Source organism: Macaca nemestrina, chromosome 2 (assembly GCF_043159975.1).
Source record: "Macaca nemestrina isolate mMacNem1 chromosome 2, mMacNem.hap1, whole genome shotgun sequence".
Taxonomy (NCBI): domain Eukaryota; kingdom Metazoa; phylum Chordata; class Mammalia; order Primates; family Cercopithecidae; genus Macaca; species Macaca nemestrina.
In genome coordinates, this window is record NC_092126.1 from 201,062,846 (window position 1) to 201,085,602 (window position 22,757).

Below are 22,757 nucleotides of genomic sequence, written 5' to 3' on the forward strand. Positions count from 1 at the left end.
AAAATATTGACAATGTCTCACAGAGGAGGTGAAACCCAACCCTGATCTTTGAAGGATGAAAATAATGTAAATGGGTATAGAAAAGTTACAACCGTTTTCTTTCTAACTTGGAGACATGCCTAAGAACATGCAACGCACATATATTATGTTGTCTTGCAGAGTCATCACTAAAATCCTATATTGTTATTATTTGAGTATTCAAACCACTCATTAAGCCAGAGAATTATTTGATTATTATGAAGTTACATATAAATAAGGTTTCAACCATTTTGTAACACGTATGAATAATTATGATAATAAGAAAAGTATAGCCATAGCTAAGTGTTGAATATCTTGAGATAGTGCATTATTTGAGATGCTACATTATTTTTCTAATTCTGATCAATAAAGGTAGTTATTCCCATCATCTCAATAAGCTGATTAATGTGGAAAGTTCTTCCATGTATATTACTGGTTATTCTTTCTAGTCTAGTTTAAAATGTTCTAGCGGTGTATTTTTCGAACTCTTCTCTGGACAGTTTAGGCTGAGCAGGTTAAAAGAATTTTTTGCATCTATCACAAAATAGATCTAAAATCGAAAGTTTTTTTGAAATCAGGAAATAAAGTTTATTTTTAAAACACATTCCTCTTTTTTCTTATTATTCCCTTAAACGTAAAGCTATTCTAAATATGACTCTAAATTTTTTTCCATTTATCTTTTTATTTCCAGATTAACTAGTTTTCTGAATGGATAACTCAAAGTGTTCCTAATGTCAAAAGTGGTATTATATAATTATCTTCAGATAGAAACAATAACAGATTTATTAGATTTCAATGAATTTTATATATTTTATCTGACCATACTGAGCTCATCATGGAATACTGTAATGGAGTTGCTGTGAATTATTTTGAATAAATTTCTACTTTATTTGCTTTATGTTTCATTTAAATTCTGGTGTATGGTTAAAATATGGCTTTCAATACTATTTATCTAAGTGGTATAGATACACATACATATGCACACACATGTATTTTAATTTTGTAGGATCAAGTTATTCAATCCTTATCACATTTTTATAGCTCTGTTATGAGTTCCCAGAAACTGGGAACTTCTCTGAGATAACTGTATACAAACCTAAATCTCACTGAATTTTATTTTCTGCCTTATTGCATGCAATTTGCTTCTTCTCCTGTATATTTTTTCACATCATTACTCCTTTTCAAGTTTAATCCATTAAGTGTTTTGTAGGATTTTCTTCCAATGTAATAGCTTTGTGCATTTAGAATACAAATTGTACACCACACCCATTTTCTTTACCACCTACTGTGCATTTAAAAGTTGTTTATATGTGCCACTAACTAACGTTTTTTTAGATGAATTAGGTATGTAACTGGATTGGCCACCTAAATGATTTCAGAGAGTCCCCTAAATATAAGATGCATATTTTTCTAGCTTATATAGAGTCATGACAGTTAGTTCCTATACAAGAGAAATTTCAAATTTTCACTACTAGACAAATTGATCCTAGACAATTGCATTATTAGATGTTATTAGAGGATAGAGTTTCTTAGATTAGAGGTACTTTTTATTAAGAGTAACATTCAGGTGACTTCTCCATACCTCTTAAGTTTCAGCTTATCAAGAAATAATCTGTAACCGTAGCTTTAAGTTAAGTCCTTCCATAATTCCTAAATTCATTTGAAAAGCTCATTTGCAGTCTCTGTTGGCCTACCTGGAACACTCCCTCTCCTTTGTAATTTTAGCAAAGTTTCATCCCTGGTAATGGATCCTCAAGGCTTCTTTCTTTTTCATTAGAAAATTTTAAGACATTATTTTGTAAAATTTTATAATTGCATTGCTACTGTAAGTTGAGTAACTCCAGTGTACAATGTGTTTCACACTTTACTGACCTTGAGAAGATTAGCACAAATTAAATTTCACGTTAACCAACCTGAAGCCATGAACAGGAAAGTAGGCTCAAGGGTATTTGGTTAATTGTGCTAAAAATATCTTCATCCTTTTTGTGGAGGGCATAAATGTAGCAAAAGTATTTTTTAAATAAAATGCGGGTAGTTTATAGTAGTTTGATTTCTTGGGCTTTCCCTTTCATTTTTAGATGTGAATAATAGTGAACTATTTCGATGTTTTGCAAACATGATAGGTGATTGTTTACAAACTATAATCCTTTTATTATTTTGTGTTTGAGAGATATTTATTTAGCAAAATTATCTTTATCTGTGTTTTTATTTAAGATCTTTATTGCTATTGTTTTACTTTGTAACCATTCATTATAGGCATAGACTTAGGAATAAAAGAAAATCAAAATTAAATCAATAATTTGTATATAAATTATATGACTGTTATTTACTAAAGACTTGAAGTGTAAAGTCATTTTACTTTTATTTGCTCCACCTCTTTAATTTAATGATGAAAAAAGAGTGTTAATAAGTTGCTGTATGAATAGATGTACATTTTCTAAGGAAAAGTACAAGAATTTCATTAGATTTGACAGGGGATCAATGTCTCAAAATATTATCACATTAAAAGTTAAATGTGTTCAGATACTATAATGGGCTTTGAGAAAACTGCAAAATTATTTTGATTCTCAAGCTTTATCTGGAATAAGTGCCAGCTCTTTATTAAGGTTACAGGTAATTTCCCCAATACCCTAAAATATCTATTAGCCAGGTATTTAATCATTTTTTGCCTAAATTTTGTCAATGACTATATTGAAACCATTTCAACCAGTGACTAAAGATATTAATGTTTTACACCTTAAAAGTGACGGACTTCATCATTTGGCATCTCTTTGGAGTTGTTTGTTTTATATATATGTACACACAGAGGGACAGGGCTCTCTACATAGCTGCTCACTTTTGCTAATAAACATTAGCCCTGATAGTTTGCCCTCTTCATTATTTTATTCCCTTTTGGTTTTTTAAGCAGTCCATGAGATGGATGATGCTTCCTTTTCGCACCTTGTCTCTTGGATGTTTAATTTAGGATTTGAATTGTTAATATATCTTGATTATTACAAGCTCTAACTCACTGGATTCCATTTCCAAGCTTGAAAATGTACAACCCACTTACTGAAAGGGAAATCGCTGGTCCATTTGAATGCTAATTACTACACAAGTCCTGTATACTGCATCAAAACTCAGCATAAATACGGTCATCAGGGGAGGTAAAGAAACTATTAAAATGCTCCCTAGGAGACTGAGCTCATTAGAACTGGCACTAATATCCAACAAGGAATGGAAAGAACTAGCTGAGCTAGTTCCATTTTTGGACATGCAATTCATAGACTTTCTAAGTGTGAGTCAGGTATGTGCTCTCTATTCCAACAAGGAAGGAGATTTTAAAATGTTAAAGTTTCTCAGGGTACAAAAAGAGAAGTAGGGCAAAGGATATCTGACTGAAAAGAAATACTGTGCAGAATGAAGATTGGTTACAATTGTCCAAAATACTTAGTTTTCTTTCATAGAAAAGGAAAACCACAATTCTACATTTTATATCAACAAATTTTCTAAATAACAGAAGGTAGTAGTTACTAAAAAAACTAGTCTTTCAACCTTCTTGCATCTATTATGTACCTAAAACATAAATATCAATCTTATCTCATCTGGGTTGCATCACGCAATTTTGACGAAGAGTTGACTTTAACGTTTTGACTGGTGTTATCTCTAGAAAGTGATTAAAGTCATAAAAAGTTTTAGCTAGTATATAAAGTAAAATCTTGACACTAGGCAGAAGCAGGTACAAATGCAACAATATCATCAAGCAAAATTCTTCTTGACTCTCACTTATGCTTTTTATTTTATTTAATGCTAGTTTAAATATATGATACTTCTTCCAATATAAATTAATTAGATATGTACCAGTTTCACCAGCATACAAGCTATGTTGTTCTTATAAATTCCTTCAATCAGTAGCTTTTAACCTATGTGTGCATCAGATTACCTGGAGGATTGGTAAAATCTAGATTCCTGGGCTCCAGTGCCCCAGGGGATCTGCATGTTTAACATGCACTCCAGGTAATTGTTGTGTAGATAGGACATATTACCTTAAATAAATGGCATTAATTAAATAGTGGTATATATGTTCATGCCCAGTGAATTTAATTTATCTGTGATTCATTGTGACATCTGGATGATCTATTGTTGGAACTCCATGTCTTTTTTAGAAAGAAAAAAAGAGAGAGGAAGAGAATTTTTTAAATGTTTGTGGCATTTCTGACTCAAATGATGCATTTTCTCACATTAACTAGATCTTACCTGGTTTTAGGATTATTTTGTAGGTAATCCTTAGCATATCATATGACTCTCAAATTATTTTCTCTCAAGCCCATTGAAGAAACACAATAAAGTGAAAACCATCACATGTTCCAGCCCCACTAGAAAGATGGAGACCTGGTGTCTTAGTCTGTTTGTGCTGTTATAACAAAAGACCCCAGACTATATAATGAATAAACAATACAAATTTATTTCTTATAGTTCTGGAGGCTGAGAAAGTCAAGATCGAGGCAATGGCAGGTTCAGTGTCTGGTGAGGGCCCGGACTCGGCCTTCAATATAATGCCCTGAATGCTGTGTCCTCACATGGCAGAAGGGACAGAAGGAAAAAGCAGTGAAAACACTCTCGATCCCAATACTCACCTCATGAAGGCCCTACTTCTTACTGCTATCACATTGGCGATTAAGTTTTAACACATGAATTTTGGGGAACATTCAGACCACAGCACATTGCTTCCTTGTCCAAGTGATTGTAGGCTGTGAGAAGTCAAGCTTCAGGAACGTAACACTACTGTGATTTGAATGTCCCTCCACAAAACTCATGGGGAAACCTAATTGCCAGTGTGGCAGTGTTGGGAGGTGGGGCCTTTGAGAGGTGACTAGGCCGTGAAGGTTCCACCCTCATTAATAGATTTTTATCACTGGGGGAGTGGGTTAGTTATTGTGGGAATTCAGCCCCCTTTTTCTTTGTCACATGTGCTCTTGCTTTTTTCTTTGGCCCTTCCACCAAGAAGTGACCCTTATCAGATGCGGTGCTGTGCTCTGAAGCCTCCCCACCTCTGGAGCTGCAAGCTACATGAAGGGGTTTCTTTGTAAATTACTCAGCATGTGGTATTTTGTTACAGCAGCAGAAAATGGACTAAGACACTCTTCCCTTCACAAATACATACTGAGGACCTAAAATAAAATATGCCAGGCAATGTGCTAAGCACTGAGTATACAAAGAGCTTGCCCTCAGGAGGACGGGCTATCTTATCTTTTACCTTTTATACGTTATTTAACAGGTTAGCTACAACATGGAAAAAGAAATCATATTTCTAAAAATTAATAGTATAGTATTTACCTATATTTTCAACTTGTGTGCAGTTGAAATGATAATTGTAATATCCATGTTCCTAGCTCTTTAAGAATGATCCTTCAGAGCTCAGAAAAAAAGAAAACTTAATCCATTAGGAACATGATTAGTATTTTAGAAAAAGGAAATCAAATGAGAATAAAGGTCTAACAAAAAACCCTCCTAAACTTAACATAAATATAAAGTGAATAACATTCACTTATGCTTTCAACAACAATTCACTAACTAACAAATACTTGTTCTGTATGGCAGTGGTAATTGCATGAGCCTAAGTTTTGTTTACTGTCAGATTCATGCGTGTTCAGGCATAATTTGTAGAACTGGTGAATAGCTTCCAGGGGTGTGTTTACATGGAGAATCAAAAAACCTCCCAGAAAAATAAAAAATTCATCCTAGGGGAAAAGAGGGTCAAGATGGGTAGGTTTTGTTGAAGGATGGTTGGCACATATTGTACACAGAAAGAAGGGATGATTCTGAGCAGGGTTTGTGTTTCTGAGATTGTTACATAGCCCAGATCTCATTATCTCACACACAAATCCTTGGACAAGAGGACTGAAACACAAACTAAGAAGCTCCAGTTAAAAAGAGCTATTGCTCTGTAATTGCTGTGGGACATGAAGAGTGTGAGGCCTTGGCAGCATTGGTGCTGATGGTGTCAGCAGCACTACTGGGGCATGGCATTGGCAGAAATCTCTACGTAAATGTCAGCAACAGTGTTGGCAGCAGCATTGGTGACCATGGCATTGGGAAAGATGTAAACCTTAGCAATGCCAGCATGATGGCTGGAGTATCTTCAAGGTTCTGCATATTGGATAACACTCGTCATAAAGGTGAAGGAAGGGTCAAGGAAGATTTCCATTAATTTTTTTTCCTTAAATAATGGAGTTGTGCAATTTTCTGAAGCAGAGATCTTGGATAAGAAGCAATTCAAGGGGGAATAAAATTTTATTTTTGTCCATATTGAACTTGAACTGTCTGTTTTATATATAAATTGCAACTGAATATATGTGTGTAAAATTCAGAAAGTGGGGTCATATCCCGACTTTGGGAGCCATCAATAATTGAAGATATGGGAAGTGGTTGAGATAATCCAAGGAGAAAGTGTGTTAATGCTAAAGAACAGGAATAAAAGTAAAACAGAGAATTATAGAGCAATAATATTTGATACCCATCTTCCTGGATTACGTAAATCTGGACTGAGTTTGAAAGATGAAAGTGCTTAATAGATAGATTGGGGGTAAGTGGTAAAAAACAGCCTAGGTCAGAGGCATAACATGTAAAAAAAGCAGAGGTGAGTGAAGTGCCACAATGCACTTAAAGAACAAAAGAAAGTTTAGTATCGTGGAAGGGTAAAGTGCAGTATTGCTAGGGAAAGTAGTAGGAGATGAGGCTGGAGATTTAGGGACCTGATCATAAAATGCTTTATATAGCACATTCAGTAACATGTGAAAGTGGAGACCATTATAAAGGTTTTAAGCACTGAACAGATATAATCAGATCTGCATGCTTAGAAATGACTTTGTTAGCTAAGTTAAGGACAAATTGAAGGGCTTTTAGGCTAGGTGAGGAGAACAGTTAGAAAGCTATTTTAATAGCCAGGAAAAATACTGATAATAGCTTTAAAAAGATAAGTATAGGTGAAAAGAGAGAGGAGATAAAGTGGGGCTCAAAAAAAAAAAAAAAAAAAAAAAGGATGACTCCATACAGCATACTAGTAATCTTGTCTGTCTATAAATGTGGTATTTTATTCATCATGGATATTTTTGCATTAGTTTTGATTTTTAAAATTGTAATAAATGTTTTTTATCTCAGAAAGAAAAAAAAGAAAAGGAGCTATTGAGGAAGTTTCTGATTCTGGCTGAGGAGAATGGGCAAACTGTATTGTTCTAAAATTGTAGTACAGGAAAAGAGAATTTTTGAGGGAGCAGAAGGAATATGGTACGAAGCTGTTCAGTAGCATTTGGCTTGAAATGTGGTTCCTCCAGACGACTTAAAGTAATAGAGCAAAACAGATTGCTTAGGAGAAAGGTGTGTAGACAGAAAGGCATGTAAGAAGCATGTTTCTTGCTTCTGCTACACAAGTGTCTGTTACACAAGACAGGAATCTGATTCAAATTAGACTATGCAAGAAAATGATCTTGGGGGGTAAGCATATGGGGTATTCTTAAGAGATTCAGAAATTTGGGGAATAAATCTGAACCACAGGAATAATAGGATACAATGAATCAAACACCATCAGGACCATCTATCTGTTAGCTATTCCTCTAGGCCTATTATCTCCTTTCTTTCTCTTCCCTCCTGCCCCACAAATTCTACTATTTTGTTGTTCCATAGATATGATGATTCTGGGGCACTTTTATTGCTTGGTTCCAGTTCTAAAAATTTAAGAGAAGACTTATATTTTAAAGGAAGGCCTGATCTCATTAAACACTTTTCGCTAAAATATTTTTGAGCAGCATGACAGAATAACATAGAAAATGTCTAAGTCATACAATGAAGGGGTTCACTGAGGTTTTTTACCAGCATTAAAGACAGCTTATGTGGCTTCTACCATGTTTTCCCACATGATTGTCCTTAAAGCCAAATATACACTTGTAAGATATCTAGACATATTACAAAATAGTTTGTGATCATGAAGCAATAATTATAGTAAAAGAGCTAACACTTGGTCAACATGTCTTCAACAATATGCCCTGTAATTTAATAACCAGAACTCTTATTTCTTAATGGCACACAGGCTCCTGATTGTGAAGTGTGTGTGGCAGGGCTCGTGGCCTTCTTTCTCTCCATTATACAATTCTCCATATTTATGTACTTTTGCTAACATTAGTAACAGATGACTTGTTACTTATCCTACTAGTGATCACCATATACCTTATTGAATGACACTACTCTTAACCTACACCCTCCAAGATTACCCAAGCTTTATCAGAAACTTAAAAATGTCTGCATTTATTGCTGGGCCTGGTGGCTCACACCTGTAATCCCAACATTTTGGTAGGCCAAGGTGAGTGGATCGCTTGAGCCCAGAAGTTTAATACCAGCCTGAGCCACATGGAGAAAACCTGTCTCTACAAAAAAACAAAAAGCAAAACAGCTGGGCATGTTGGTGAGTATCTGTGGTTCCAGCTACTTGGGAGGCTGAGGTGGGAGGATTGCTTAAGCCCAGAAGGCAGAGGTTGCAGTGAGCCAAGGTCATACCTTTGCACTCCAGCCTGGGTGACAGAGACAGACATTGTCTCAAAAAGAAAAAAAAAAAAAATCTGCATTTATGAACTTCCATTAAGTGCCTAGTGATTTACATATAGGCTAACTTATTTCATCTTTACGATAACCTTCTGAGATAAGTTTTAATATCCCGATTTAATAGATGAAGAATCTGCAGCCTAGAGTGCTTATGGAATCAGGCTAAGATGGCGCTAAGTGCAAATTCTAGATCTGATTGGATGTCAAACTCAACCTGCCTCCAAATGTGTGCCCTTCTTCACCCTGCTGTCTTGCTAATGCTAAGCAGCAAGAGAAGTGTGATGGCTTATTAACTCTTTAACCTACATACGCATGTCTGTACAATTAACTTCTTTTTGTATTATATGACATATCGACACAGTTTAATTAAACCGTCCTTAAATCTTCAATATGGATATAACTTACAAAATAACTTAAAATACCAGATTATCCATCTTGAAATTGGAAGATGACATCGTGGTTCCACAGATGCATAACATGAAATTATAGCAAAAACAGTTGTGACATATCCACATGCATGCAAAAAATGTGGTTGTCTATAAGCGTCAGCCCATATAACACTTCCAGGTGAATACTCTCAATTATATATTTCAGTGAGATTTCTAAATGCCTTTTTAGCCTTCTTTCTCCCCTTTATATCACTTCTCAAATTTTTAAACTTCAGAACTTTTGCTAACGTTAACATCAAATAACTTATTACCCATCTTACTAACAACGTATTATTATTGAGTGACAACATTCGAACAAACTCTCTTTACTAATATCTAATTGTATGTCTATAGATGCTTCTATGTATATAATTGACCCTTGAAAAGTGTGGGAGTTGGGTCACCAACTTCTTGCACAGCTGAAAATTAGTGTATAACTTTTGACTCCAAAAAAGACTTAACTACTAAGAGCTGACTGTTGACTGGAAGCCCTATGGGTAACATAAGCAGTCAAAACATATTTTGTATGTTATTTGCGTTTTATACTGTATTCTCACAGTAAAGAAAGCTAGAGAAAGGAAAATGTTATTAGAAAAACATAAGGAAGAGAAAATATATTTACTACTCATTAAGTGTGATGACTAAACTCTGATTTTTTTCTTATTCTCCCCAAATTCCTATCTAAGGGATCTGAGGAGTCTTGTCCTACAAACCATAAATTCTTGTCAGGTGGGTTTTGTTTAACCCTATATATTGTGACTAACTTTTCAACCTGACTCTGGCATAACATTACATGGCAGAGAAAGAAAAAAGTCCAAATATTTTACCCCAAAACATGTTTCTTTGCCATATTTTGAAACGGCCCTGCAAAGCCATCCTTTGTGTGTGGGGGGGCAGGGGTGGGCGAGGGGGTGGAATTTGCATCTGTAAAGAATCTTTATTAACATAGCGAGATCTTATTTCTTCCAGGCCTTCCCAATCATGAAGAGATTAACTGATAGTCCAGCACATTTTAAAGGTCTGAACAGGGAACATTTGTCATCTATTGTCTCTAAGAGCAGCCACTATGAGACTTAAGAAACTTGGTCTTCACAATATTTTATTTCAACCTAAACATTCCCTTTCTATTGATCCTAGATTTTTAGTGGCAGATTTTTAGATAAACTCAACCAATTGTCAACCAGAAAATTTTTAAATTTACCTATAGCCTGGAACCCACCTTCCCCTCAATCCTGCCCCTGCCCGCTTTCAGTTGTCACGAACCAATGTACATCTTATATGTATTTGATACTGAACCAATGTACATCTTATAGGTATTTGATTATTGTCTCATGTCTCCCAAAAATATATGAAACCAGGCTGTGTCCTAACCACTTTGGGAACATATTCTCAGGATCTCCCGAGGGGTGTGTCACAGGCCATGGTCATTCATGTTTTGCTCAGAATCAATCTCCTCAAGTATTTTGCAGTGTGACTCTTGTTGTTGACAAGTGGAAGTGGATCATTATAAAGGTCTTCATCTTCATCGTCTTCACATTGAGAAGGCTGAGGAGGAAGAAGAGGGGGAGTTGGTCTTGCTATCTCAGGGATGGCAGGGGTGAAAGAAAATCCATGTATAAGTGCACCTGTGCATTTCAAACTTGTGTTGTTCAAGTGTCAACTGAATATCCATAGATGTTTGTGTATCTATAGTGGTTTCTATGTCACATATGATATGTGACTTATGGGACTAAAAGCAACTTTCCACTGGAGGAAAACTTATCTTTTTGAGTAAAAATGTGATAAATGAATACTCCTTCAGAGTGTACTGTCAGAATGTTCACTGATACTAATATCTTTCCTGACATCCTCCCTAGAGGTGAATGAGTTGGGGAGAAACAAAATTTTATAAGAAGTGTATACCTGAAAGAAATATTGAAATCAGATCATAAGAGAAAACTGTGAATCAGACACTTTAAAAGTCATCCTGATTGTAAATGAGAATATAGTGTGTGACATGTCTAACTATTGCTCAGACTTTTCAAGAGCTGGCATTTCATCTTCAGGTTTTGTATTACCAAACAAACCTACACTGTTTATGATTGCAAAATCTCTTTGAGCCTCACTAAATTGTAAAGCCTTAAATCAAGATCCTGCCAGGATGAGATGATTCTTGCAAGAATGATAACCTGCAGCGAAGGCAAAATAAAATTTAGTTGGATCTTAAAATGACTTGAAGTAACTCTAGCAATGGAAATGTCAATCAAAGGGCCTCGAGTCAAGGTTAAATCCAAACTAGTATCTGACTCCTAAGACTGGATACATTGGTTATTATTGCTTCTATTATATTTATATATTTTTTAACTCCAAATGTAGAAATAAAAAACCGTCAGTCTGAGTGAACAAATATCAGGGTCAAGTACATTAGCAAGTTAATTTAAAGTAAGGAAAAAGAAGTTTGTTCTAAATCCAGAGCATTTGTACCTTGAAAATCAAGTCTAGACATTAAGGTTTCTAGTGATGCTGCTATGGTTTTTGTTGTTTTTGTTTTCTTGTGGAGCTGAAGATGGAGATGACGTGACTCTGGGTAGCTTTGCAAAGTCATGGAGGAGAAACAGCAAGCATGTTCTTTATGTAGTTATTCTGTAAGACAGAAATATTAGTTCTAGCCATTTGATTCTGACATATTTTAATCTGAAAATGTATCAACAAATACATTATACCTATTACTAATATAATCAATCAACAGATGTAGCTTTGGCCTTTTCCTTTTCCTATTTCTGTGTAGGAAATAGGGAATTTTCTAGCATTATAATACTACAATGATGCGAAATATTTTTGATATGTGCCATGGCCTCAATGAGAAATCTGACACTATTGATATAGCTTTTTAAATAAAATAAAGTCAGGGCCATGTTAATTTTGATTAATTTAATCATTATTTTCTAAACTGAAGACATCAGTTTCTTCTATTTAGCAGAATATTTATCAATCACCTCTGTTGCAGAAACAGCTGTCTTCTATTATTCATTCTCTCCTTCCTTCTGGTAATAAAATCTCCTGAATTTTCAGTTGATGCCAAGATTAGTAAAACAAGGGTTTTTTAACTCACAGAAACTTGTAACACAAGAGTAATCTAAATACATATTACATTTTTTTCTCTGATGTTTATCCCAAAGAAGTTGTAACAAAATCTACAATAATTGATTCATGGGAAGATGAAGTGACTCTTCTTTTTGAGGAGATCTGCAATAGCAGCTTGGGTGTATTTTGTTGTGGACATTTTAAGTTCATGATTTCTATTATATTTGCAAATGGAGATATCACTTAAGTGATTGCATGATTTCAGTATGAATCTGGCTGCTTCTAGAGAAGTCTGAACTGCTGTCAGAACCAAAATTATAAATTCAATCTTCATATAAAGATGCTATTTAAAGTCACAAAGTTTAACGAGATTACCTGGAATAAGGTAGTATATGTGAAAAGAATCTACAATCCATTAATAGCTCTGTGGCATTCAAATGTTTATTTATTGTAAAGGAGGAATTAGAAGTGGCAGGAACGAGTCACTGAATAACATGGATACCAGGAAAATGTGATCTCCTGGAAGCCAAGGAAACAAAATGTTTTAATCAGAAAGCAGTGCTTAAAAATATTGAATGTCACTGAGATATTAAGTAATATAAAGAACAACAAATGACTTTTGAATTGAAAACATGAATATCACTGATGATCTTTAAAAAAGCAATTCCAGTGGCTTGGTAGTCATTGAAAACAAATTGAAGTCGGTTGAAGATAGAAAGGAGGAAAGAAAATGAAGACGACTATTATTGATCACTCTTTCAAGAAGTTCTTCTTTGAGTGGGGACAATCACATCCTTAGCTAAAGCTTACAGAGCTCATGCATATGTAGGTACTGTTCTAATTCTGCTTACATATATTAACTCATTTTATCTTTACTTCAATCCTATGAGGTAAATATATTTATCATTCCCATTTTAGAGCTAAGGAAGCTGAGGCATGGAGTATTCAAATAATTTGTCCAAGATCAGGTGCTAAAAACTGGCAGAGCTAAGATTCAAATCCAGGCAGTTTATAAGAGTAGACACTGTACTCGTACCTAATTTCGTTGGTTTTGACAGACTCTCAGGACTCTTTCACTCCCACTTGTTTTCCATTGCCTTGTAGTTGACAAGGACCCAGCTCCCAGACATTGGAATGCAGCTACGAAGTAGAATTTCAAAGCTGATGGTTTAAAATGAAGTGACGTTCAGATCTATATCAGATCTACAGTCCTTAATCTGGAAGACTGTGATTTTTTGTTTTCTTCGATAAGGTTTGTAGTTTTTATAAAAGCTATCTTTATTTTGGTTTGGTTTTGTAATTGTTAGAGAAAAATTGATACTCACGATGGTATTGGACTCTTATTCATTTGTCAGTCTGAGACTGTAATGCAATTATTCTTCCAATAACTAGCTGGAAAGAAAGGGATAGTGAACTCAACTGTTGAGGGGTCTTTAGGTAGCAAGGAGGTTCAGACATTGGCTTCTGACAAAATAATACTTGCAGCAAAAGGGAAACTGTGGCGAGCCTCAAATTAAGATTAAAACAGGGCAGCCCTAACAGCGTGCTTTTACATCTTATGTTAAAATATTCCTCTCCATTTTTGCCTGGTTGAAAGCAGAGACATACATCATGTCAGAATTTACAATGACAAAGAAAATATGTTCACCTATGCTTTCATATGTGAAATACTGTATATCTGAAGCATGACTAGCACACCAGTATAAAAGTCACCTTATTCATCTTTACTGAATTAACTGCACTGCTTTCTAGTTGTGTGGCATGGACATGTTCCTTAAACTCTCAGTCCCTCAATTTCCTCATCTATAAAATGAGAATAATTATGAATATCTATTTACTAAACGTGAAGCATAGTTAGCATTCCAAATTTGAACCAAATGAACAAAACATTGAAGTTTATATTTCTTTGAACCGCTAGGTAACGCATGATTTTTCTAGTGTCCTACAGAAAGGTCTTACCCTTTTGCAACATTCCCAGACAGATACAGCTGATTCCAACCAACTCCAAGTCTCTCCTTCAAATCATCCACAAACTTAGTAGTAGTTTTCCTAAAGCACTTTTCACATCTCGAGTCTTCTTCACTCAAAAGTGATAACAATTCCCTCTTATTGTCTACATCATATTCCATGTATAATACCTACATTTTAAGACCCTCCCAAGTTTGTGGATTATCCTGTTTTATTTTTCTTAACTTCGTTTTATTCAACTGGTTATTCTTACTTTTCTATAGACAAGCCCTTCTCACTATACCATCAATTTACCTGAACTCTTTTCTCAAATCCATCCTGGAAACTCCTCACATTATGTATGTATGTTATATATGTATGTATGTATGTATGTATGTATCTATCTATGTATCTATCTATCTATCTATCTATCTATCTATCTATCTATCTATCTATCTAATTTTTGAGAGAGTCTTGCTGTGTCTCCCAGGCTGGAGTGGAATGGCGCAATTGCAGCTCACTACAACCTCCACCTCTTGGATTCAAGCGATTCTTATGCCTCAGCCTCCTGAGTAGCTGGGATTACAGGTACGTGCCACCACGCCTGTCTAATTTTTGTATTTTTAGTACAAACTGGTTTTCGCCATGTTGCCAGGCTGGTCTCAAACTCCTGAGCTCAAAGCGATCAGCCTTCCATGGCACCTCGGCCTTCCACAGTGCTAGGATGACAGGCATGAGCCACAGTGCCTGGCCTCACATTTAAATCTTTGGTACTTCCTACAAAAAAAAAAGTTCAAACTTCATATTTATCATTGCAGCAGATCATTCCGTTCAATTTTGCAAGCCTTAAACCTGTTCATGATGGCTAGAGATTTTTTGTTGTTGTTGTTTTTTGTTTTGTGGAGCTCTTTTTCCCTTTCCTAGAAGTTACAGTTAATACAGATTCTTGACTGATTCAAATAGATATGCCCCTTCCAAACTCACTTTCCTGCCTTATCTTTTACAATTGTCACTTCTTTTTATTTCCTCTTTCGAAAGTGTATGCTCTAGACTACTGCCATTTCTCAAACATTCCAAGTACTCACATAGTTTTGTATATATCTATTTATTCTCTTCCCTAGGATTAACAGTCACTGTTGTACTTATCTAGGAAATTCCCACTCTCTTTTCCTGGCTTGTACATAATGCCTTTCCAGACTTTTGAAGCTAAATTAATTTCTTCCTCCACTGGATTTTAACAGCAACTCCGACACACATCTCTCGTAGGCTAGCACCAATCACACTGTGTTCTGATTATTAGTTTACATAACAGGCTCATCAGATGCTGAGCTCCCAGCAAGTGGGAAGGGAGTCACACCCATCTGTGTGTTATATACTAGGCCTTAGATCTGGAAAATTGTATCTAATATTGGTTGTTTTAAAAAGCCTATTTTATGTCACAGATCCTCTTGGAAGCTTTGTTACTTTGTTATTGAATTTAGCCATAATAATGCTATCATTTTGTAATGACTCAAATTGCAAAGCTGCTGATTCTTTTAGTTGAAAAGGAGTAAGATATCCATTGGCCCAACCCATGTATGCGCTACACATTTCAAAGTCATATAATGAGACAATAATAGATCACAGTTTTTTTTTTTTCAAATTAATTGCCAGAATGCTGCCTCATATCCAGTTTCTTAAAGTCTAGCTCATTCTTTTCACGAAAATAGTGTTATTACTAGAAAATTATAGCTTATTTTGATAGAGCTGTTTTAAATATTTTATACCCATTAACTTATTAATTCCTGGCAATAACCTTAGGATTCATTGGTAAGCCAATTTGTAGTATTTTTAAACACAGTACCATCTCCTATAGTCTTTTGTTTTTCAGTCAAAACTTTAACACCTGCAATGTGTCAGATAGACATTATGTACCAGATGACATAATACAAACTAGGATATCTGTCTCTATATAGCTTCATTCTAGATGGGTGGAAAAATATGAACATTTAAGAAAAGTAGTGCCAGGTTTGATAAGGGCTAGGAAAACAATTATAATAAGGTATATTTTAGATGGGATAGTTAAGGATGGCTAATTTTGTCAAAACTAGGGGAGATGAGATCCAGAGTAGTGGCAGAAAAGCTGGCCTTTGAGAGAGGAAAGGTCAATTCCGCTATTGTGACGATAGTGAGAAAGAAGAAAAGAAAGTAAACATAGGTATTTTTGTTGTTTGACTGTGGAAGAGTGAAGGATTTCCTATTAATGACTGACATTTCCAATGCAAAATTAAAGGGGCATAAATATATTAAGTAGTGCTTGAAATTTGTAAAAATATGGCCCCACTTTTGCTTTCGTGAAATAGCTATACACTTTCTCCTGTGACAAATGCCTCAATCACATCCTGTTTATCAGAATCTCATATCTAAATTATCATCCTGTTTAATTCTGAGCACATATTTGGCAAACAATAAAGAAGTGCTATCACGAGAGCTGCTAATCACATTCTTGCTACACAGATTTAACAACCATTAAAGTGGCTGGCATTGTGCTATGATAGAGATGGGTGGTCTTTGATGAATGTTTATACCTCTACAAATAACTCAATTGTGACTGTCCAAAACTGAAAGCTTTTTCAAGGCTTTGTACACTTCTACAGAAGCAGAGCCTTTGTTTGTTATAAGTTAATAGCTTTAGCAAACATGTAGCCAAGACGGCTTTTGAACGGAAGGTGACCCCTTAAGCTAAGTCACCTTGCTTGGCATATCAGAAAAGGAAACAACTAATTATGTGTGGGCACTAAGGAACAACACTTGTTATTTTGTGCACTGAAGATATAGTGTACTAGGAACATAATACTCCTTGATTAAGGTTTTGATAAGGATAACCACTTACCTTCTCCTGGTTAATTCTGAAGACACTCTTAACATTTTTTTTCTACATTATGCTCAGATACTTGCCTAACTCCAGTTGCTAATACATATAGTAAAAGATTAGCTCTCACAATAATTGCCATAAAATGAAAAACATGACACATTCTAAGAGCAATCAGAGGGTTAAGCAATGCTCTATGAAAATGCAGAGAAGGCGTGACTTTGCCTCTCTGTTGCATCATTCCTGCACTATTCTATATGCGATGAAAATTTGTTTTGTAATCTAGTTTATTATAGTAGTAGTGCTACCATTATTTGCATTTCTGTTAAAGAGGAAAAAAAATGCTCCATAAATTACTACACCTTTTTGGGGTTGGGGAGAAGGTAAGAGGTTTTATTGCTTTATCAAAAGTGAATTTTCTTTTCCATCTTCTTTTTTTTTTGAGACTGAGTCTTGCTCTGTTGTCCTGGCTGGAGTGCAGTGGCGGATCTCACCTCACTCCAACCTCTGCCTCCCAGGTTCAAGTGATTCTCCTGCCTCAGCCTCCCAAGTAGCTGGGACTACAGGCTTGTGCCACCACAACCAGCTAATTTTTGTATTTTTTTTATTTTTTATTTTGTCTTAGACGGAGTCTGGCTCTGTGGCCCAGGCTGGAGTGAGCGGCGCCATCTTGGCTCCCTGCAAGCTCCGCCCCCCGGGTTCCCGCCATTCTCCTGCCTCAGCCTCCCGAGGAGCTGGGACCACAGGCGCCGCCACCTCGCCCGGCTCATTTTTTGTATTTTTAGTAGAGACGGGGTTTCACCGTGTTAGCCAGGATGGTCTCCATCTCCTGACCTCGGGATCCGACTGCCTCGGCCTCCCAAAGTGCTGGGATTACAGGTGTGAGCCACCGCGCCCGGCCAATTTTTGTTTTTTTAATGGAGCCGCAGTTTCACCTTGTTGGCCAGGTTAGGGCCAGGCTGGTCTTGAACTCCTGATCTCAAGTGGTCTGCCTGCCTCAGCCCTTCAAAGTACTGGGATTACAGGCGTAAGCCACCACTCCCGGCCTGAATTTTCTATAAACATAAAATTTTCAAAATGACTTTTTACTACATTGCTCTCTGAAATTTTTCTCCATCCTACTGCTTTATTTAGAAAATGAATACTTCCAAATTAAAATTTTACACAGCAATCAGTTTTTATGACCAGTAATGATAATTTTCATTCATATACATTTTTCAGTTTACAAAGTGCTTTCATTACCCCACATTAAAATGGAAAAAGCCGGGTAATACAAGAAAATTGACTATGCTCGTCCAGCTGAAAAGGGTTTGTAATACAGATTGCCTAAATACTAGTGCTATGTTCGGTCACTGTCGGCTTTCTCCTTGTATAATTTTTGTAATTTATGCAAGATAGTTCATCCCATAAGATTCTGTAAACTACTTTTGAAATTTTTAGTGTTAGTGTATATATACAATTAAAAATAAAAGTGAAACTAGTTATTAGAGAATGAGAAGAATTTTATTGCTAGTCAATTAATGCTGTAGCATATTTGTTCCTAGATAACAGAAAAGCAAATATAAATGACAGTAGGATGGATGTGGTGGGTCACATCTCTAATCTCAGCACTTTGGGAGGCTGAGGCAGGAGGAGTGCTTGAGCTGAAGAGTTCAAGACCACCCTGGCCAACACAGAAAGACCCCATCTCTAGAATTTTTTTTCTTTTTTAATTGGCTGGGCATGGTGGCACAGGCCTGTAGTCCCAGCTGCTCAGGAGCCTACAGTGGGAACATTGCTTGGGCCCGGGGGGTCAAAGCTTCAGTGAGTCCTGTTCATACCACAGCACTCCAGCCTGGGTGACAGAGTGAGAAGCTGTCTCAAAACACAAACAAACATGGTGGTAGCTCTACACCGTGTTCAGTTAGATTATAAAACAAGTCGCTCCTTAGAACTTGGAAAATAATCATAATGAAAGTTTGGAGACATAGTTCGAATCTATTAACTCTGTCCTTTGCATGTTTGTGTCTTTTGATTGCTCTGCTCTTGTCTTCACATCTTTTATGATGTTCATTTATGTGTGAAACCTACCCATAGAATTTTCAGTCGGTTTGGGACCTACAGAACAAGGGGCAAACCAGACTAAATTCTACATCAAAAGGTTTTGAGCCTGCCCTTTATTTTTCTTTTCTTTTCTTTTTTTTTTTCTTGTTGAGATGGAGTCTCACTCTGTCGCCCTGGCTGGACGTGCAGTGGTGTAATCTCGGCCTGCCCTTTATTTTTCTAAATGGTGAAAAAGAATTACAGTTAAATGTGCCGCAATTGGCCTACAATTTTTTCTCTTGGGGAGAAAATAGAAGAACTAGAAAATGCATAATTCATCTTTATTCATTCGGTCATTCAACAAATTTTTGCAGAGTTCCTTTTTCCTGCCAGCGACAGTGCCAGGTGCCTGATATATGATAATGAACAAAAGAAACAGCATCCCTGTCCCCATGAAGTTCAGAAGGATATTCAGCCAATAAACACACACACACACACACACACACACACACACACACACACACAGCCCTTCAAGTCATGTCTTGCAGAGAGAAGTTCTATGAAATGAATTAATACAACACAGTGTATGTTCCAGTGTTTAGTCTAGGAATGAAGTCTGGAATTTTACCAGGCACGTGCCACCCACTGTGTGCTCCTAGCAACCTTTACCTCGTATGGCCACATTTGAGTTTCTTTCATTGTTTAGAATGTGTAAAAAGATGATATTTGGAAATGTTCATAGAAACTCAAGCAGTAAACAAATACGTAATATTGTACAGAGATTTTCATCAACTTTAGTCAGAATTTAGATATTTAAAATACTTAAAAATAAATATTTATTTAAGATACTTAAAGATCAATTCGATATAATTAGTATTTCAGCATATTAATATTAAAGCAAAACTACTAATAGGGATTTCTCAAAATCTACTAATAGAGATTTCTCAAAAATGAGATTAATTCATCTTGGGTAAAGTTTCAAGTAGCTAAATTATTATTAAGTGGGTTTTTTTTTTCAAATTTTAGAGTATTTTGTTAATTTACTTTATTTTTTGTTTTTCCTTTATTATTCTTCAGCTCCGCTCTAAAAATAACTGTGATAATTAATCGTATGTGTCATCTGGACTGGGCCAGGGAGTTTCACCAAACATTTGGCCACAAATTATTCTGGGTTTGTCTGTGAGAGTGTTTCTAGATGAGGTGAATGTTTGAATTGATAGACAGTAAGGCAGATTGTCCTCCATAATGTGGATGGCCTTCATCCTATCAATTGAAGACCTGAATAAAACCAAAGGCTGAGCAAGAGGGAACGTTTTCTGCCTGACTGTATGACTTGGGACATTGCTGTTTCTGGTCTTTGGACTCAGACTGAAACATTAGTTCTTTTTAGGTCTACAGCCTACCAGGTTTTGAACTGAAATTTACATCATCTGCTCTCCTGGTTCTCTGATATTTGGACTCAGACTGGAACTATACATCAGTTCTCCTGGATCTCCAGCTTGCCAACTGCAGATTTCAACACTTCTCATCCTCGATAATAACGTGTGCTAATTGCCAATAGATTTTGGTACCATGAGTGAAGCTAGCGGAACAACATTTTAAGGATAAGTTTTTTGAATTGGTTCTGTGGTTCTTTGAACTGGTTCTTTAATCTGATTAGATTTAAATAATCTAGTTCTAGTAGTAAAGCACCGAAAGTCCATGGCATGATCTGGCAGGAGAGACTTGCAAAATGTCACCACTGGATATTCCTAATCAAACACATATAAGAAGCAAACACCTGGGTGACTATATATATGATATCCTCAATACTTTTGTGAAACTAATGAGTAGAATGGGTTGGCTGGTTGTTCTAATGTCATTGAACAAAGCAGGGAAAGAAAAAGATAAGGTCAGGGCTCTGATCCCAGCTCAGGTACCATGTAAAAGAACTGAAAGCTTTTTTGTGTGCCCTGAGACTTATTTCCTTATAGCCACAGGACTGAGATTGCTGAAAACACACTTAGAGTCTCATCCTCTGAGTGGCTGAATTATAGTACAAGTTGAGTTCTCAGCCTCACAGGGTGCTCACTGTTCAAATGAGGGCATTGACTGGAAAAAAAATAGGATGGTAAAGTTGAAATGGGGATGTGTGGGCAGTCACTGATGAAGATGGGGATATTGAAGCCCTAAATTTTGATGAGTTGATTTTGCCAGTGAAAGCAGCCTCTATAGGCTCAGTGGAAATGGTTTCTCCACTCGTTTGAGGGAGATTAACCTTACATTGCCTGAAGAAATTGGAATGGCCTCTCCTGAAGCCGTTGCCTTTCAAGACAGTGCTCATTCTACTCAGGACCTATCTGACCAGCCCCCTTTGCATCTAGACCTATGATAGATTCAAGTCCCAGCAGGATCCTAAAGGTGAGGTACTAAGTGTGAACCAAGAGGAAGTGTGCTACGTTACAAAGGAACTATAGGAAATTTTTAATTTATACAGACAGAAATCTTGGGAACATGGGCTGAGAAAGGACATTAGGCATATGGGAAAATGGTGGAAAAAACACAAAGTTGGATCAGGCTGAATTTGTTGACGTGGACGTATTAAGCAGATATTTTTCATTTAATGTTGCAGTGTGAAGAGTTAGAAAGGGCTATAATGTTTTGTTTGGTTTCCTGAAACGTGGATAAGAAGGTGGCCCATAAGAGGAAATTACAAATGTTGGACCTATCTTTTTTTTTTTAAGGTGGAGAAAGGAATTCAAAGTTTTAGAGAGACTGAAATGTTAGACCCATTTAAAACCTACTCACTCATCCTGAGAAAGTTCAGAAGACACTGAAAGTGAAGGGAATCCTAGCATCCTAGAAGATCTCTGTGATTACTCTTCTCTGTAGATCAGGCCTTACGCTGGGAACTGTGGCAATGGAATTAGGAAACCTAAATGCAATGGATGTGATTGGATCCTGTTATTTCTGAGGCAAAGTGATGTCACTTGGTTACCATAATTGTCAAACCAGTAATCAGAATCATCTGATTCTCAAAGGTCTGGCACTGGCTAGTTGATTACAGTGTTCCTGGCAGTAAAATCAACAGAAAGCCTACTAAATTCTCACTTGGTCTGTAAAAATAGAAAATGTCTAAGTCAGGCCAGGTGTGGTGGCTCACACCTGTAATCTCAGCACTTTGGGAGGCCGAGGCTGTTTGATCATTTGAGGTCAGGAGTTCAAGACCAGCCTGGCCAACATGGTGAAATCTTGTCTCTACTAAAAATATATAACTTAGCCAGGTGTGGTGGCGGGCACCTGTAGTCTCAGCTACCTGGGAGGCTGAGGCAGGAGAATTGCTAAACCTGGGAAGCGGAGGTTGTGGTGAGCTGAGACCATGCTACTGCACCCCAGCCTGGGTGACAGAGTCAGACTTCATCTCAAAAAAAAAAAAAAAAAATTAATTAAAAAAAAGAAAATGTCTAGGTCAAGTGAACGAAAGGCTAACTTGAATAACACAGATGGAGAATTACAGCCCTTCAATCAATTCTAACGCCTGAACCAGCTTACAGACCCAGAACCTCTTATATGAAAGGGAGGTGGCTGGGCATGGTGGCTCATGCCTGTAATCCCAGCACTTTGGGAGGCCAAGGTGCGTGGATCATGAGGTCAGGAGATCGAGACCATCTTGGCCAACATGGTAAAACTCCTTCTCTACTAAAAAAAAAAAAAAAAAATAGCTGGGCATGGTGGTGCATGCCTGTAATCCCAGCTACTTGGTAGGCTGAGGGAGGAGAATCACTTGAACCCGGCAGGTGGAGGTTGCAGTGAGCTGAGATGGCGCCACTGCACTCCAGCCTGCAAAGGGAGGCTGCATCTCTTTGAAGAGGATC

General features: G+C 36.6%; 1 long non-coding RNA gene across 1 annotated transcript; it reads right to left on the minus strand.

Annotated features, from left to right (window-relative positions):
• Nucleotides 1–10,101: 10,101 nt before the first annotated feature.
• On the minus strand, nucleotides 10,102–21,786 carry LOC139361814 (uncharacterized). The gene is made up of 3 exons (XR_011619475.1): nucleotides 21,691–21,786; nucleotides 11,484–11,642; nucleotides 10,102–10,565 (listed from the first exon to the last, which is right to left on the minus strand). It is a non-coding gene; the product is annotated as an uncharacterized lncRNA (long non-coding RNA).
• Nucleotides 21,787–22,757: the final 971 nt, after the last annotated feature.